This window comes from Salvia hispanica, chromosome 5 (assembly GCF_023119035.1).
Source record: "Salvia hispanica cultivar TCC Black 2014 chromosome 5, UniMelb_Shisp_WGS_1.0, whole genome shotgun sequence".
In the NCBI taxonomy this organism is placed as follows: domain Eukaryota; kingdom Viridiplantae; phylum Streptophyta; class Magnoliopsida; order Lamiales; family Lamiaceae; genus Salvia; species Salvia hispanica.
The window spans coordinates 29,021,031-29,039,424 of record NC_062969.1 but is presented as its reverse complement, the minus strand read 5'-3'; the positions used below and the strand labels follow the sequence as shown (position 1 = coordinate 29,039,424).

At 31.1% G+C, this 18,394-nt stretch overlaps 1 pseudogene; it reads left to right on the top strand.

Moving 5' to 3' along the window:
• Positions 1-6,134: 6,134 nt before the first annotated feature.
• On the top strand, positions 6,135-9,734 carry LOC125190172 (annotated as a pseudogene).
• Positions 9,735-18,394: the final 8,660 nt, after the last annotated feature.

Below are 18,394 nucleotides of genomic sequence, written 5' to 3'. Positions count from 1 at the left end.
AATTAGTATTGAATTTTTGTTTTAGTATTTTTCATCTAAGTGATTGATTCATCTTCTCTTATTAATTTTGATTTTTGTAATTTAATTTATTAGAAATTGGTCACTCAGCTTTTAAAAAAAAGATAAAAATCCGTTATCGATTTGGATCTGCTCTGAGACCATATTAGAAATTGACCACTCTTAAAGATAAGCCACGGCTTTATAAAATGGAGGTTATTCATATTTAGATAGATGAGCTAGGATCATCACCAAGTTGATATAGGACAAGATGTAGAAGTTTTAAAATTACTATAACTTTTAGTTGTTGTTGGTGAGATAATGATCAAATTTAATACTAACTCATAGAACTTGAGTTACGATGCATTTTCGCTCTTGGAATAATTAACAACACTTGAGTTACTAAAATAGAGTGTGTCTTTGTATATGATAGAATGAGCACAATTCAACTTGACTTTCTTATCAGTTTAAAATTACTTTATGGTTTTCTTTATTTGAAAATTATTTATTTTTGTTGATTGAACTTTGATTGAACAAGTATAGTATTTTGTACTTCAGCTGACGTTTTACAAAAGACATTACTACTATTATATGATATGAAACTATTAGACGAGTAGAATACGTGTTGCATAAGATTTAGGGATAAGATTATATTTTATGTTTGGCAACGATTTAAGTACATAATTCAAATCAAATGGAGTAATTGTTTTAAACATCACTAGTTGACCTTAACTAAATTAAAAAGACACTGACCCAACTGAAAATTTTCAGTCGTTTAGTTTGAGCACATTCGATAATTCAATATTTCTCACATTTTGGCTCTAACTATAATGCTTATAAACATCATTTTCATCGGTTATTAAAGAAACAAAATTAAGCAACTTCTCTTTCCTAACTCTACAATAATTGAGAGTAAAATAGATATGTACGGTTGCAAGTGTTTGTTTATGTAATATACGTATGATAAATTTCTCAATGTTATTTTACGTGTTTAGGTAAACCTCATTCTCATCATGTCATGTAAAAATGCCAAGTCTTTTAGTAGTAGTACTAGTTTTTAAACAAAAACCATCAATATAAGAAATTTCTCAACGGTGATTTTGGTAAGGATGTAGTTGTGTATATATTATTCAAAAGAAAATATAGAATCTAATTTACTATTAACAATTAAACATGATAATAGTTTGTAGCCCGATTATATAATTCTTAAGAAAACAATGAAATATAATTATTTTTAAGTATTTATTTGTATAGAAAATTTGTAGTATTTGTTTTTTTTAGTTTGGAATAGTTATAAACTTTCGTCCATCTTTTACATATGGACTTATACTTTTGAGAGAGAGAAAAAGGGAAAAAAATGTGGAAGAATGATTAGAATGAAAGGGCGTGACACATGATAAATGTAAAATAAATAAATAAATCTTATTTTGTGCAGCCTAGCGGGCCAGATCGATTAGCCCAATTCCAGTTTCTAACTGAGTTGTAATTTTTCAGCTCTAATTCTCTAATTTTAGCAATCAAGTCAGTCCATCGAATTCGGGTTTCCTTAATCGTGATCCATTAAATGCTATACAACACTCCACTGTCACCAGTCATCCAAGAGAGGAAGTGACTTCGGATCGACATTAGCAACCGTTCGCAAGAAATTATCCACATCTATCTAGGTTGAGAATATCGACACCTTACTTCTACAATCTCCCGATTGAAACATTTTTTGTAACCATGCTTACCAATCAGTCTACAATGTAGAAGGATATGTTATTTCTATAAATTTAATCAACAAAAAATTTCTTTCTCATAAATTTATTTGGATAGCATTGTAGCAGTGAAGTTGAAGTCACTAGCTAGGTTTCTTCACTACTTGATAGATATGTGAAGTCAATTTAGGTAGATTGCTTGGTGAAAGTAGTCATTAGTGCTGGGGTTTTGTCCCCTTTGCATAGCGGAAGACTTTCGCAAATAAATAAATCAGACACATGTCAACACATAATTGCATGTTAGACCACAAATTATTCATGCTTAAAGAATATAAATAATAAATCATGAATTTTACGGTTTAGGGTTACTGAATTGATTGTCCAAAGAATTGACGATTGCTTGTGCCTTCTTCATGTGAGATCCTTAAAACTCGATCACAAAACCTTCTAATCCGTTTCCGAACTCAGGTTATGACTTTTTGGGTTGGCAAATCTTATCAAAACCGAAAGGACTTGACTAGAACGAAAACAGAAATTTTAGATCATTCATGGAATAAATTCCAACCGGCTGGGTTTCTTGAATAATAAATTTTTATTTCAAACACATCTTGGGGATATTATCAAACTAAACTCATCTAAGCATAAGATTGATTGTAATAACAATACTAGCCCCTCTAGACATTGATTATCACCACCTAAAATATCAGGATTCTTGGGTTTTGAAAAACTCGCACCTATTGATAAATCAAAGTGGTGCATAACCAATATTGAAAGGAAATGATTTTGCACGCGTGTCGTAGGCACGTGTTCCTTCCTATTCAACAAGATTTATAAGTTTTCACTTTCCTAATACTACTCCCTCCGTCCCGCTTTAGCAGTCCCAGTTACTTTTGAGCACTCGTTTTTGTATAAAATGATGATAAACAGTTAAAGTGGATAAATGATAAAGTAAGAGAGAGGAATTGGGAATGCTAATTTATCATCATTTTTACAAAACAAGTGCTCAAAAGTACTGAGTCGAGGCTGCTAAAGCGACGGAGGGTGTATTAATTAGCATATGGAAAGTTAGGGTGTCGAACCCATGAGGAACGGTAACATCCGTTATGTATTTCCACACTTAGAAGTTTTGGTGATGCCGCCACGCTCTAAATTGGGGTGGGAACTGAACTACGAAATATAAATAACACTTAAACTAATGCGAGAACTAAAAGAGCAAATAAAATGGAATTAAAGAAAACAATTAAACTAGAAGCATAAACGGTGGCGAGAGAAATTAACACTTGGCGAAAATAAGAACATTTCGGAGATGAAAACGAGCGAGTTGCTTCAATGAACATTCCTAAGTCCAAAAATCAAAAGAGACTAAGTTAAAAGGCTAAGGATAATAAACTAAGTGTTGGCTCCAAAAAAGAAAGCTAGAAAACTAGGATAGTGACCCTTAAAAGTAGCTAAATTAATTGACTCCTAAGAGCTAAACTAAACCAGATTTAAAAGGAAGTTGAGTACAGGGATTAACTAAGCTAAATGGCTGCCATAAGTGAAAAGAAAGCATGTACTAGTTGTCTCTCAAACCCTATTATCAAGGTGTAAAACCAACGGATAAAAGACTACAATTAATGGTTCTTCCACTTGACTCCTAAAAGATGATTTTAGCTACTAATCCTACACTAAACGCACATAAAGCAAGTGAGGAAATGACTATATGGCTGTTACATAATTAAAAATGCTAGAAAAACACAAAATCAACACTTAAACTACCTAATCATGCATTGAAAACACCAAATTAAAAGCTGAAAGTTAAGGACTCATTGAAGAAGATAAAAAAAGCTTAAGAACATGACTTAAACATGGTGGAAGAACACTAAGTGAGCTCATCAAACTCATGCAAAATCATACGAAAATGAAACCCCAGGACGAAAAACACACAAAACTATGGCTGATTTTTTTTAAACATTTTCAACTCTTTCCCCCACTTTTTTAATATAAACTAACTAAGAAAATGTTTGAAAACTTTTTAAAAAAAAGGTTGGAATGAAGTTTTAACTAAACAAGAACATAAAAAGACAAGAACTAATGAACAAGCAAAAACCCGGAAATCAAAAAAGAACAAATTTTTTTTAAAACACATTAAATACACAAACACCTGAGAATAACTACTTGAAATAAGTTTTTAATAAAAGAACTACAAAAAAACAAGAGTAAGAAAGGTCAAAGAATTTTAAAAGTTAATAACAAGAAATAGAGAAAATAAAAACCTTTACCAAATCCTCTTCAATCCATAATAACAAAAGATCTTGGGGCCTTGAGTTTGAAATCAAAATTTTCCCTAGAGCAAAAGTAACTAGATAAACTAAAGCTAAAGTGATAAGTGATTCTTGGAAAGTTAAAGTTTTTTTAATACATATACCCAAAAAAAGATATTATCCTTTTTTTTTTTTTACTCCCCAAAGGATAAATAGGCGAGTGTAGCAAGTGAGATCGTCCTTAAAATGTGTGGAAGTGGTTTAATCATATCTCCGGGGTTAAATGATCCCCCAGGGGGAAATTTAGTCTTCTTTGCCTTTTTCCTTCACTTTTTTTCCATTTCTTGTCATTTTGTCCTCTTTTTTTCATGTTTTCCTTTTCATGCCTTCATTGCGGGGCCCAACTTAATGACCATTTCCCCAAAAAAATTTTTTTAAAAGCAAATTTTAAAATATATGGCAAAAAATGATAATTAAAAGGAAAAATAGCCTATTAAATATCTATGCTCAATGTTATATCAAAGATTGTCACTAAAATCGTTTTTAAAATAGCGAAAGACTTATCTCCGTTAATTGTTAATTTATCCCAATATTCGTTTATTTTTTAAAGTAAAAGGAAACATGTGTAGACTCACACTACAACATTTCAGATAAGTAACTAAAGTTTATTTAGGTTATGAAATTCTATTTCTCTTTTGCAAAGCATTGCATGACCCGACCGTGTTACTTTACTATGAATGACCTACAACCAGACTTACTAAGTAGAAGAATTAAACTTTGTCTGCTTTTATACATTTAAATGTTTGAGAAAATATCTTATAAATGCATAAGCAAATACACGTGATAAAATTACTTCTTTTCACTTTGGGTTAAAAGAGCTTGTAGAGTGTATTGTATACAAGTAATTCTATTCGATCAAACCACTCGAAACATGTTTTTCAGATACCAATCATAACAATTGGATTGTCTTCAATTTCATATCTTAGACAAATGGGCATGTCACTTTGGTCCTCCGGTGTTTTGAGGTAACTAAGTCCTTATTAACTAATGGATCTTGTCCTTTGGTATCATAAGACAACCTAAACTCTTAGCTAATGGACCTTGGTCCTTTGGTATGTGTTGTTGCCTTGTAGGTGATCAATGAAGTAACATTTGATCCAACCTCGCTTTCTAATAAGGTCCAAGGTTGAGTATGTGGATAACTTGGACTTATCTTATGATCGAGCTCGATTTTATTTGGCCCTATGTTATGTGAGAGGACCAAACCGGCTCTTGTCCATTGGATGAATGGCTGTGTTTGTTGTGTGAGACTAAAGGTCTCACACTCACCGATTCACTTCATTCGGTATTCGATCGTTTCGATCTCTCTCCCTCTCTCTCTCTCTCTATTCTCGAGCGATTAGGGTTTTCTCTCGCCTCTCTCTTTCTTGTCTCCGGCATTTTCTCCGTCCATCTAATCTCCGGTTTTGAGTGATTTTAGATTGGTGTTATCTCCTAGACATAGGTAACCGCTTCGGATCCCTTGTGAATTACGACGCTAGATTGAACCATTGGTTCAATATGCTAAGTCGAGGAGTTCTCGACGTTTTCTCCGTGATTTCGAGAGTTCTTGTTCGTTTTGTGAGGTTTGTGAGCTTAGAGCCTTAGAGTGATTGTGTGTTGAAGCGGTGACATTGTGTGGTTGTTCGGTATATCCGTATTTGGATAAACCTAGGTATGTGAAAATTCATACCATTACCCTATATCTTACCAAAAATTGCAATATACCAAATATCCGATATTAACTCATACCGATACCCTCGTAACCTATAAAAATTTACTCCCTCGTCCCCGATTAAGAGTCACACTTTTCTATTTCGGTCCGTCCATAAGAGTCACATTTCATTTTACCATAAATAGTCAAGTATAACTCACATTCCACTAACTCAATTCATTAACATTTTATTATAAAACCAATATAAAAAAATGAGTCTCACATTCCACTAACTTTTTAATCAACATTTCTTCATATTTCTTAAAATGCGTCATAGTCAAAGTATATTTAACGAATGGGGACGGGACTGAGTGAGTACAATACACCAAAAATCCAACATTAATTCGTACCTTTACCCTATATCTAACAAAAAACCGTTAATTAATTCATACGTTACCCTATGTCAAGAAAAAATCCAGCATTCTCGCTTTTTTTTTCGATTAGATAGGAGCATTATCAAAGACTTGGATCTCAATTCATTGATCCATACTATTCATTGTTAGTAGAATCGCCCCTCTGCTTTTCTTAAAATAAGTCAGCTGCAAATTTGACTTGAATTTCCAAACCCATCCTAAATCCCAAATCCTTCACCGCCTGCCCTCTTCGGCATCGCGTTTTCGGAATCTAGATTGCTTGTAATTTCACTTCACCAGCCCTGTTGCATCTCTTTTACTTTTTCTTGTCACAAGGCTAATCCGACATTATTCTCATTCCAACTGAGCACCTGTGTTTGTATACTCGTGTCTTGATTTGGAGTAACGATATTCGATTTTGAAAATTTGTTTTTTTGATCTTATGTTTATGAGTTCTCTTTGCTATAGCTTATGTTTGAATTTGTTAATTCTTTGTTTGAATCCATGACAGAATGGGGGAGCTCGTGGTTGAAAAGCATATTAAATATATCATATCAATTGAAAAGGTAGGCCTCATTGTCAGTTTGTGGATTGTATCAATTTTTGTTTTTCTTACACAATGAATCTTTATGATTATAAAAGAACAGCAGGAAGAAAAAGATAAGGCACTCCCCTGTTTTTGTTAACAATATTAGGAGTGAAATAATTACTTCTGGATATTCCTGCTACACTTGGAAGATCATTCCTCTTCATTCTGTTTTTTTTCTTTATTGTCTTTCTTTTCTTATATATTACTCCCTCCGCCCCCCAAATTTTGACACGCTTTACCTACACATGGTTTAAAAATGTAATGAAATCGACTTGAAAGTTGCTGAACGTGGTCCTACTTTTAAACTATTAGTTTTATAATAAAATGTGAGTATGAACGAGTTAGTGAAATATGGAGTCCATTAAAAGTGAAGTGTGTCAAAATTTGGGGGGACTGAAATAGTAAACTATGTCAAAATTTGGAGGACGGAGAAAAAAAAGAAACTTTTTAAACGGCACATGTTTTAATGCACAATTGGTATAGTAAAAGAGATGAATTGGTAAAGTAAGAGTGATGAAGAGAGAAATGGATAAAGTGAGAGAGAGGAAGGGAAAAGTAGTGAAAGTAGAGTAAGTGGATTATATTTATAGGGTCCATTTCCTAAAATAGAAAGTTTAAAAAGTTTCAATTTTTAAGGGATGGACTAAAATGTAAATATTTTTTATTTTTAAGGGACGGAGGTAGTAGTACTAACTACGAAGAAGATTCAGGGTTTCTTAGGCCTCTAGATGCTTCAAGTGGTGATGTATTCTTTTAGTAATAATCAGCACCCTTTTGTAACAGAAAAAGGATGATTTTGCGTCTGTGGTGATGGAGCACCTGAGATTGAATGGCGCTATTGGGGATTGACTACTCTGGATGTTTTAGGAAAGCTTGATACAGTGGATCAGGATGAGGTTATTCCGTGGATCATGCAATGTCAGCATGAATCTGGTATGTACGCAGGCTTTAGTTTTTGCATTAATTATATGCCCTTTACAGTGCATTTCTTCACTTTGTTCTGCTTGCAGCAAGTCCTTTACAACATTTTTACTTATTCAAGATGTTAAATAGTGCTGTTCTGATAAACTCGCATTATCTTATTGTGCATTCGTTCATGCAGGTGGTTTTGGTGGTAATATAGGGCATGATCCTCACGTGCTCTACACATTAAGTGCTATTCAGGTTTTAGCACTATTTGACAAGACAGATGTTCTTGATATTGAGAAGGTTGCAATTGTATCTTTCAATAATAGATTATTACTATTATATTTATTCATATTATTATAGTTCTTGAAGTTGGGCTGGGCTCTGTGAGTAAATCTTTAAAACTAATTGTGCCAGATGGTGGTAGCTATCATCTATTAGCACCCAGTGTTACATGCATGACCTTTTCCATTGCTTTTCATTTATGTTTATTTCTTCCTTAGTATAGTTGAACACAAAATAAGAATTGAATGCCAAGTAAGAACTTAACCTACTAGCTAGATATTGCAAGCCTACAGAATGAAGATGGCTCATTTTCTGGTGACATTTGGGGTGAAATAGATACCAGGTATGCTTTCTTATTCATCTAATATTTGTAGGCTGGAAATTGTCGCATATTTAGCCTGTTAATTTTCTATAAAATTATCTGTTTTATTGGAATAACAAGTATTACCATATTTTCAGGTTTTCTTATATTGCAATATGCTCCTCGCATTACTAAAGCGTTTGGATAAAATAAATGTAGAAAAAGCTGTAGAGTACATTGTTAGTTGCAAGAATTTAGATGGTGGATTTGGATGCACACCTGGAGCAGAATCTCATGCCGGACAAAGTATGCTTCATGCCTTAGGTGTTTCGCATACTTGCAAAGTTACTAAGTAAATGAATACAGAAGCTATTGCATGTTGTCTTGCTAAGTGATTAACTCTTTATATTGCTGGATAAAACGAGAACATTAATGCCTGCAGATTTGTAAACCCGGTGACTTAATTCTGTGCATTTTACAAAAGTCATGCTCCCGTTTATTTACAAGTCTAAAGCCTGCTGGTGGAGAAGCCATACTAACGGACTTGACTCTTGATTAGCTGACCTTTCATTTTTTTACTATCCTTATAGTTGTAACTTATTCCATATTTTCAGCCTGCCCAAGATCATTAGTTTGTGTGACTGGATTTTTGCTGCTTCTGAAAAATAAAAAAAAGTCTGGTCCTAGTGAAAAACTAACAGTTGTGGATGATGCCTGTTGTTATTACAGTTTTCTGTTGTGTGGGGGCTCTTGCTATTACTGGCTATTTAGATCATGTTGACAAGGACCTCCTTGGATGGTGGTTATGTGAACGACAAGTAAAATCTGGAGGTTTAAATGGGCGTCCTGAGAAGCTTCCTGATGTGAGCGATTCTTTCCTCGTGTATAGCTTATTATGCAACGAATTCTGAAAAGAATATTGTTCTCATCTAGCGTTCATTCCTAACTCCAGGTATGCTACTCGTGGTGGGTTCTTAGTAGTTTGATTATGATCGATAGAGTTCACTGGATTGACAAGAAAAAGTCGTAAACTTCATCTTGGACTGCCAGGTTATTCTTTGCATTGAAAACTGATACTTATCGTGTAAACTATGAGATATCTGATGCCATCCATATTCTTGAATGATGTAGGATAAAGAGAATGGTGGAATCTCAGATAGGCCCGATGATGCTGTTGATGTATTCCACACCTATTTTGGTGTTGCTGGTAAGATTGAGCCCTCGGTTTATATATAGTTGCTGTAATATCTATACTACTTGACTGACCGTTGTTATTTGGTGAAATCAGGTCTATCACTTCTTGAATATCCTGGACTCAAAGCTATAGATCCAGCTTATGCATTGCCTGTGGATGTTGTAAACAAAATTTTCCTCACCAAATAAGTGTAGCATCACCCTTGATTAATAAATTTCTAGTGCTGATATTTCTCTTTTGGCTATAAATTATTGAATGTGATGTAGTACAATTCATGTTAGTTCTCCAAATGTTTGGAAAGGGACATCAATTCTGATCATTAGATGGATCATTAACAATTTAACTAGTTTGGATTTGTATTTCTATCTAATCACGACGATGATTATATATAATAGTATGTTCTTTTCTTGATCAATTTCATATTTCTTTCGTTATAAGCTTTAAACATTTTAATTTTAAAACTTCACTTGATAGTATTGATCTTTATATTAACAAATAAGATTGAAACTTCTAAAAGTATATTAAGCATTGAAATAAATGCTTCATCTTCTGTCTTGGAGAAGATTACATCTATTCCATTGATATTTCATCAGATGTTTAAAATTGTTAAGCTAGAGAGAGAAAATGTAGTTTAATGAAGTGAAAAAAGTAGTTAAGTAATAATGAAAAGAGAGAAAAGATAATTGTACTTCCTGGTCTTCTCAAAATGTGTAATTTTTTTTAGTTTTCATTCAAAATGCCCTTTTTCTACATTTGAAAATAAATCTCTCTATCCTCTTTCTTATTAAAATATTTAACTATTTTTTCCTCTATTTACTCCATCTAATAATTTCTCTTAAAATTAGGTATTCTCAAGAATGTTAATATCTTGGCAAACAAAGAGAGTAGTATATTAATGATGATTTAATCTATCTATAACTATCTAAAGGTGCAGTTGTCTCAAAAATAACAAGATTGCCACTGAGGGCTGTTTTGGCGGGAACGGCTATAAAATACTACATGAAAACTTTGATTTCACTTTTATGAGCAAGCAGTATAATTGTACTCCATTCTTAACTGCAAGCATATACTAAATATTTTGTTATTTAATTACCAACATCGAAAACCGAATCTATTTAACACGTCGTGTATTGGGAATAGAAGCTATAAAAAGCCTTATTTATATTTATTTAGAAAAACGAAATATGCTTTTACATCCAAAAAAAAAAGCTGTAACGCAGTAATTATATTTACAGTGCATACATGTAGTTCTATTTTATGATTCCGTTAAATATTTAATAGTATTATAACGAATCATTAAGTGTTGTATGTTTGTTAAATCCTGAAATACCGGGAAAAAAATCTGAAATGAATATATGCTATGAACTGTTTAATTTATTTTTTATATGTTAGCAAATTAGCATGAATAATACATTTGTCTTCCTAAAGCAGGTTATATGTAAGGAACAAATCTGTTAAAATAAATTCTACTTAATTTATATTTGAAATATAATTATAAGAGAGAGATGAGTAGGGCAAGCTAGCATTAATAGTAGTATTACATTTGTCTTCCCAAAGTGTATTATCAGAGAAACATGAAAAAAAAATCTGTGTAAAATATTAATTTATTTAATTCAATATTTAAAATATAGAGACGAGTATCGCAGACTGTATGCAAGATTTGTTGATAAAATGATTCTATATATAATATATTCAATTAAATATTTTATGTACGTATGAGACAAGTTGTGGTTAGCATATTGTGAAGCTGCTAGGGCATAGGTTATACTAAAGGCAAATTTTATTGGACAAATATATGGTCCAATACAATGTATAGAAATTGGCTTGTCAGTGAAGTTTTAAACATGTATAAATACCAGTTCAAGTTTTTTCCACAGCATCTCTATCCAAAAACTACATGAACAGTATAAATCGAAACAAGATAGGAGTGATCAGAAACACATGAACATGACGACGAACAAGGTTTTGGTAATTTGTGAGATTCAGATTCCAATTTCAATCATCACTGCCCCAAAAAATCAAGAAGAACGCTATCGCTGCAGATGGGCGGCGTGACAATTGACAAATGCAGAGGATGGTGATAATCCAAAGGGGACTCCTCTTCGAGATTCCTTGAGGGAGGAAGAAAGAAATCTGGCTTGATCTGTAAGGCTAATGGATGAAAAAAGAAAAATGTATTGCGGCTACTTTAACATTTTACACACAGAAAAATGACAGGCGTGCTTGCGCTCTTACTCTGTTACTATTGGGGCTTGATATTTTTTAATGTTTTACTCCTATGTATTTGGAATTTCATTTTCATGAAGTATTTTTTTATTTTCTTGCATAATAATGGGTTGCTTCATTGTTTTAGGGCTACAAATGATTGGCCAATATTATTATTGCTTCAATCTTACTTATCAATAAATAATTCTTTTATTAGTATTTTAATTACTTTTTTCGTTGCAATATGCCATGGATATGGTATGTGAATTATCATAAAATTTGTAAAATAAGATAGAGGAAGTGAATGGTCAGTGGATAGTGAAATCTATATAGAGTATTAAATTGATGTAAATTTTAATTAAATTGATGTAAATTTTCTGAAAATTGGAATGCACCTAATTTATAGGTCGGAGGGGTATCTCATTGGAATGAGAATAGCAAATGATCCAAACTAAGAAATATTGTTTTATGGAATATAACAATACTTATCGTTATTAATTCATAAAAGATGAAATTTATTGTAATCTTAACTATCAACCAAAAACTAATGTTCTAATAGATGAGCATTTGATTATTGGCACTTCAATTTATTTATGAAAATTGTAAGGCTGACCTAAAAAGATAATATGGTATCATGGTTGAAACTGGTAGGACCGTAGGATTTTGAACAAGTTTATATAATAGTTTCATTTTTAAACTGTTCAGTAGATCTTAAAGCAATAAATATTTTGAAGTAGTATGTGCATGCACGTGATGGGGTGGGTGATGTCATATTTATGGCCAAGCAGATTTTATAAAGTTTTGTTTTTTTGTGTTGAATAAATAGAGAGAGAAAATATAATTTTTATATTTATGTAAGAGAATTTTTTCAAAAAATGGAAATATGATATTTTTGGTAGAACTAAAAAAATGACATTTATTGTAGGACGGAGAGAGTAATATATAATACTTCTAAAATTAAATTCTTTAAATAAATTTATAGTAATTGAACAATTAGTGCGATTAAAATCTGATAAGCATAGAATTTGACTAATTTATGTACTCTATTATTATATTCATGCTAAGTTTCAATTTCAAATTTTAATTTATTGGACTTTATATTTTTTGAATTAAGTAATTATATTAAGTGTTGTATAGATTGAATTTTTTTTTATTTACTCATATTTCTATTCTTTTTACTTCTCAAAATTTTGAAATATGTTTATATTGAATTCAAATCTGGCTAAATCAAGTAATTATAAAACACCAATAAATAATGATATAAAGTGAAACTAAATTAATACCACCATCAAACAAAGAACAATGCATAACATTAATTAGTGTTGTGTATAGTAATAATATACAATTTTATATCATGTAATATATTAGTTTAATTAAATATGTTGAAATTACTTATAAACATATATTTATATTCAAGATATATAATTTATAAATATATTTATATTTAAATTACTAGAAGTATACATAGTTATAATTGAGTTGATTTTGTTAATCGAAACGGTGAATTATTTATTCGTTAAAAAAGTTTGCCTTTTTTTATTCTTTAGTAAATAGTAGTATTACATTTTTCTTTATTTGTATGTCTTATTCTATTTCATCCATACATCTCCTCTTTGTTATTTCTTCTATTTTATACTACACTCATATCAAATATTAAAATAGTATATAATCATCTCGCTAAAATATGAAATGTTTCATTGAGAGTGGATTGAGAGAAGTACAATTGCACAAATACTTTTTTTTGGTGTTTATAATATTATAAATCTTTATTTTATTTAGTCTATATTCTTTATTTTAAATTAGTATATCTTCATTATTTAAAAATCTTTTGTCCTGTGCATAGACAGTGTTAACACTAGTTTTCTAAAAAGAGTAGTGGTGTGATAAATTGGCTCAAAGGAACAGAGGAAGAAGAAATGTACTACTATTAGACTTAAAACAAATTGAAAGGTAGACAAAAATCGAGTGTCAACTCTACCTTGAAAGCGCTAAGAGCATCCGCAAGGTCAATCCGTGAGGTGTTGTCTTGTCCGTCGGGAGGAGGCGACGATCGGCGGCGTTGTGGAGCTCCTTCCTACGGGCCGTCGATCTAAGGGGCTAGCCCATTTTGTCAAGGACATGCGCTGTGATGTGGCGCGCCACGCACACGAATGACGCCCACTTGCACCGAGTGGACGTCCTATTTAACTATTACAATTTTTTTTTAATTTGGTGACAAAAACTAAAAATAAACTCCTACTTCCCCAAATATTACCGTTTATTTCCCCTTTTTTCTTTTTTTAAAATTCTTTTTATCATTCAATTCATTCCAAAATTATCTATAAATACCTTATTCATAAAAAAAATTCTTTTTCATTTTCTCATCTCCAAATTTTATCATCAATTGTGCAAATATGTCTGACCAACCACCACTACAGTTTGGCTGGTATGGGGCTTGACAACGTCGAACATGTTTGTATTTAACGGATTGATTAATGTGAATCATTGATTGGTGATAACATTTTATATTTTATGTGTTGATACAATATCTGTGACATGAGTGTGGATACACAATATGAATAATTAACAAGGTTAGTCAATATGGAGTAGTTATTGAGTTTAGATTGAACTTGAGGATAATGAATCCTTTTAAAGATGGAGTCGATGAACGTAGAACTAAATCATTATAATAACTAGTGAGTTGATGAAATCTTACCCTAGGATTTCCTTGTTGATCTATCTTTTCGCCGTTGTTTTATTGCTTTTTTTACTTGTTTATTTATTTTAATAGTAATTAATCATTATTGCTTTATTTACTTGTTTATTTATTTTAATAGTAATTAATCAAAACTCCTTTTCCGAATAGTATAGCCCGGCCCGGTCACCAGTTGAAACGACAGCGTGTTCATCCCGGTCATCAAGATCAAAGTCGAGCCAGAAACAGTGGACAACAACATGCCACAAAGTAAAAAAGTTCCATAAATACATTAAATAAGAAAATCCCCGTTTAGATTATGTTCATAAGCTCATAAATGCCTAATATTGTCTATATGTGTTCATTTTTTTTTTCATTTGTCAAAGTTTAATCTCTCAGCCACGATTTCTTTGTTATTTATCTTTGAATTATTTATCTTCGTCTTATCTTTGCATTTGTCCTTTTTAGGTAGATTGGAAAGGGTTTTTAATTTAAAGAGCATTTGAACATGGCCCAACCCTAGTTTGGACTGCCCCGCGGGCTGGCGTTGCGGATGTGGTCCCATCCCATGGCACAAGATAGGGGGGGTTAGAGTCAGCCCCTTTTTGGCCCACTCCCCGGCTCGAGGGGGCGTTTTTATTTTTTTTATTTTTAATTTTTTTAAAAAAAAAAAATCGGAAATAATTTTTTTTAAAAAACATTGTAAAGAGCCCTTTTTTATCCCCTTTTTTTGCGTTACTTTATTTATTTATTTTAGTTTTTTTAATATTCCCAATCCCTATAAATTCCCATTTTCTACCTTTTTTCTCTCACCAAAAATTTCCTTCACTTTTTTTCCCCATTTTTTTCACATTATTTAAAAATTTCTGAAGAAGGCTCAAACAATAAAAGGCTGCTAGAAATAAACAAAGGAACAAGGCGAATCATGTTTACAATAAATTGACATTAGGATTTTATTATGTTTTATCCTATTGTTCAATTTAATTTTTTTGTTTTTTAATAGAATTATGAATTTTATATCAAAATAATATTTCATCCAAATATAAATCGACTTTGTTGGAATAAAATAAAAAGAAATGAAATAGGGGGCCATGAATAGTAATGGGTAAGATGGATAAGGGAAAAGGGTTCAAGGTTTTCTCTTAACTAAAAAAATGAAGAAAAAAGAGAATAATTAAAAAGAAAAGAGATAGTTAAGGAATGAATATGGAATAAATGGGTGCTTAATAATGAAATATTGTTTGTGATAAAAAAAAATTTTAAAATTTTTGAAAAAATATGAAAATGAATTTATAGTGAGATATTAAAGAATGGTATAAGACGTGGATGGCTTAAAATTTAAATATTGTTTGTGATAAAGGAAATCTTGTCTTTTTTTAAAAAAAGTGAACTACAAAAAAAACCAAATTGGAGATTTTACAAATGGGCGGAAATTTTTAAAAAATTTGCTATTAATTAAAAAAAAAGCGTTTTCCGTTTGGGGAAAAAACCCTTTTGGGGGTTTTTTGGGGGTTTGGGAAAATTTTTCTTTTTTTTTGCTTTTAAATCATATTATTTATTTTGTCAAAATCGATATTATTTCAAAATTTCTTCTTCTTCCCCTTTTGTCATCCTTCTTTTTTCTTTATTTCAATATTAGATTTAATTTTTAAAATTAAATTTTTAAATTTTTTTATTTTTTTAAATACCAATAAATTTTTTTAATTAAAACTATTAATTCATGGAAAATTAAAAATTGATTAAAACATCAAATTTTGTTATTTAAATAAAATTAATTAATAAGTACAAAAAATAATATTAATCTATGGGAAAAAAAAATTTATTTTTATTTTCTTTTATAATTGTTTGTGATAGAATATTATGAAGTTGACTAAACATTTTATATAGGAGTATTTTTGTTGAATTTTTCTAGTAATTTTTATTGTTTTCAAATTAATATACGAAAATTATATTAGTCTTACATTAGATCATATTTATTTCAGAATAAATCATGTTATATGATCTATTTATGATTAAAGTTATTAAATATTTATTAAAACTAAAGTTATCATATCTTATTGATTAAATATTAGACACTATAAAATATTGATTATGCTATTAAATTTTATTATTTAATAATTTTTATAATTAAAAATATTTATTGACATTTAAAACTGAAATTTAAAATTTAATTTTGAAAAATTAAATCTAATATTGAATTAAAGAAACAAAGTGAAAGATGACAAAAGGAAGAAGAATGATAATTTTGAAATAATATCAAATTTAGTACGAAATTGAAATAATATCGATTTAAAATGTTAAAAGTGAAAAAAGCCCAAATTGCTTTAAACCCCAAACCCTCAAGGGCATTTTGTCTTAAACGTTGAAAAAAGACGTTTTTGATATTAACCCTTAGTCGAGGGTTGGTGATTTTTTTAAAATCAGAGCCATTTATGGAAACCCTTAGATGCCCATTTTTCAAACCTAATTTTTGAACGAAAAAATTTTTTGCATTAAATCTTTTAATCTTGAAAATCGTGGATTAAATGATGAGTGAATTAATTGCATGTTTTCTTTGTGCCCTAATTGCGATTTGGAGTTGAGAGTGATTTGAATAGTAAATGTTGAGTATAGGGCGTGTCTGTTGAATAGTTAATATTGTTGAAAATGTGCTTAGGTTGGAATGGTCACGTGTTGAAAATGTGACGTGGAGGTCGAATAGCCCAAAATGGTTGAAATTGCGACATGATTGTGTGAATATTTTGATGCGGGGTGAAATATATTGTGGCGAAAGTTTTTCCCTAAGGGATGAGTGAGACTAAATAGGATTATCATAAATATCATACACTTTTTATTGAATTTTCGACCAAGTGATTTATTGGAGAAGAATCCTTTTTTTCTTGGATTTAATTATTACTTGGATAATTATCGAATTTTACCCAAAGTCAATTATTCTCAATTCCTCCATGGAATTTTGACTCTACCTTATTCTAGGGAGATTTGAAAATCCCTATTTATGGGAGAAGGAATTTTTTTATTATTTTATTTGATCCCTTATTTATTCCCTTCCATGAATAAATATAAATATCCTAACAAATTTTTACCATATCAAGGAGATCTTGTATCTATTTAAATTAAGATTTGAATTTAAATCCTAGGCATAAAAATGCCCCTCCATATTTATTGGGAAATTTATTATTTTATTATCTCGTGATATTTTATTTCTCAGTGAAAATATCAAATTAAATCATATTCTAATTAAATAGCATAAAATTGAAAATCCTTTTATTCTCTCGATTCACGCCAACTACCTCTCCCATATCTTATTAAATCTTTGATTTATTTAATTAAACATTATATCTTCCTCTATAAATAAGAGAGAAAAAATCCTAAACCTAAATCCAAAATCACGCCTCCCTCTCTCAAAAATCCCTTGCTTTCTCTCCCATTCTCTCTCAATTTTTCTCTATTTTCTCAAAAGTTCTTCATCTTTTGAGAAGAATTCAAGTTAAACCTCAGAATTTTTGAAGAATCAAGATTTTACTTTGTTTCTACCGTCGTTTTTATCAAAGAGGTATTTTGATCTATCTTTTCTCATCTAACCGTTATCGGTGTTCTTGAACCCTCATGCATATAGATCAGTGAAAAGAAACAATTGATGAATGAGAAGTGATTTTCGTGTGTATGTATGTGCGGTGGTGTGTTTGTGTGTGTGCGTGTGATTTAGTGGAAGAACACTCATACGTGACATGATTTGATGATAGATCTGGGTTGTGGTGTGAATAAAAATTGATATGATGAGCATGTATTGATTTTGAATGATAATATAAAAGCGAATCGATGGGAAAAGGAAACGTTGGGGACATGCATGATTTCGAGTCATTGATTGAGGCCGATTGTGATACACACTATTTAAAGGTGATAACTTAGCGCTCGAAGCGTGATAGAAAGGGAAGAAAGTACTTGAGATCTAGCGTCGATGTGGGCTTTTTTTAAAATAAGGACAACGTCTAAATCTTTATTGATAAGAATGAAATCTGTGTTTATCATGCCGTGATTTGTTTTGTCATGCCTATCCTTTGTGGCTGCCACTATTAATTCATCAATTCGGATCCTCGTAGAGCCGCAAACTCTACTTTGGATTGGTGTACACCAATGTTAGACTGTGTGCCGACGTATGGGTTGGCCGGTCTAGTGACCTGGTTTGCGGCCGCATT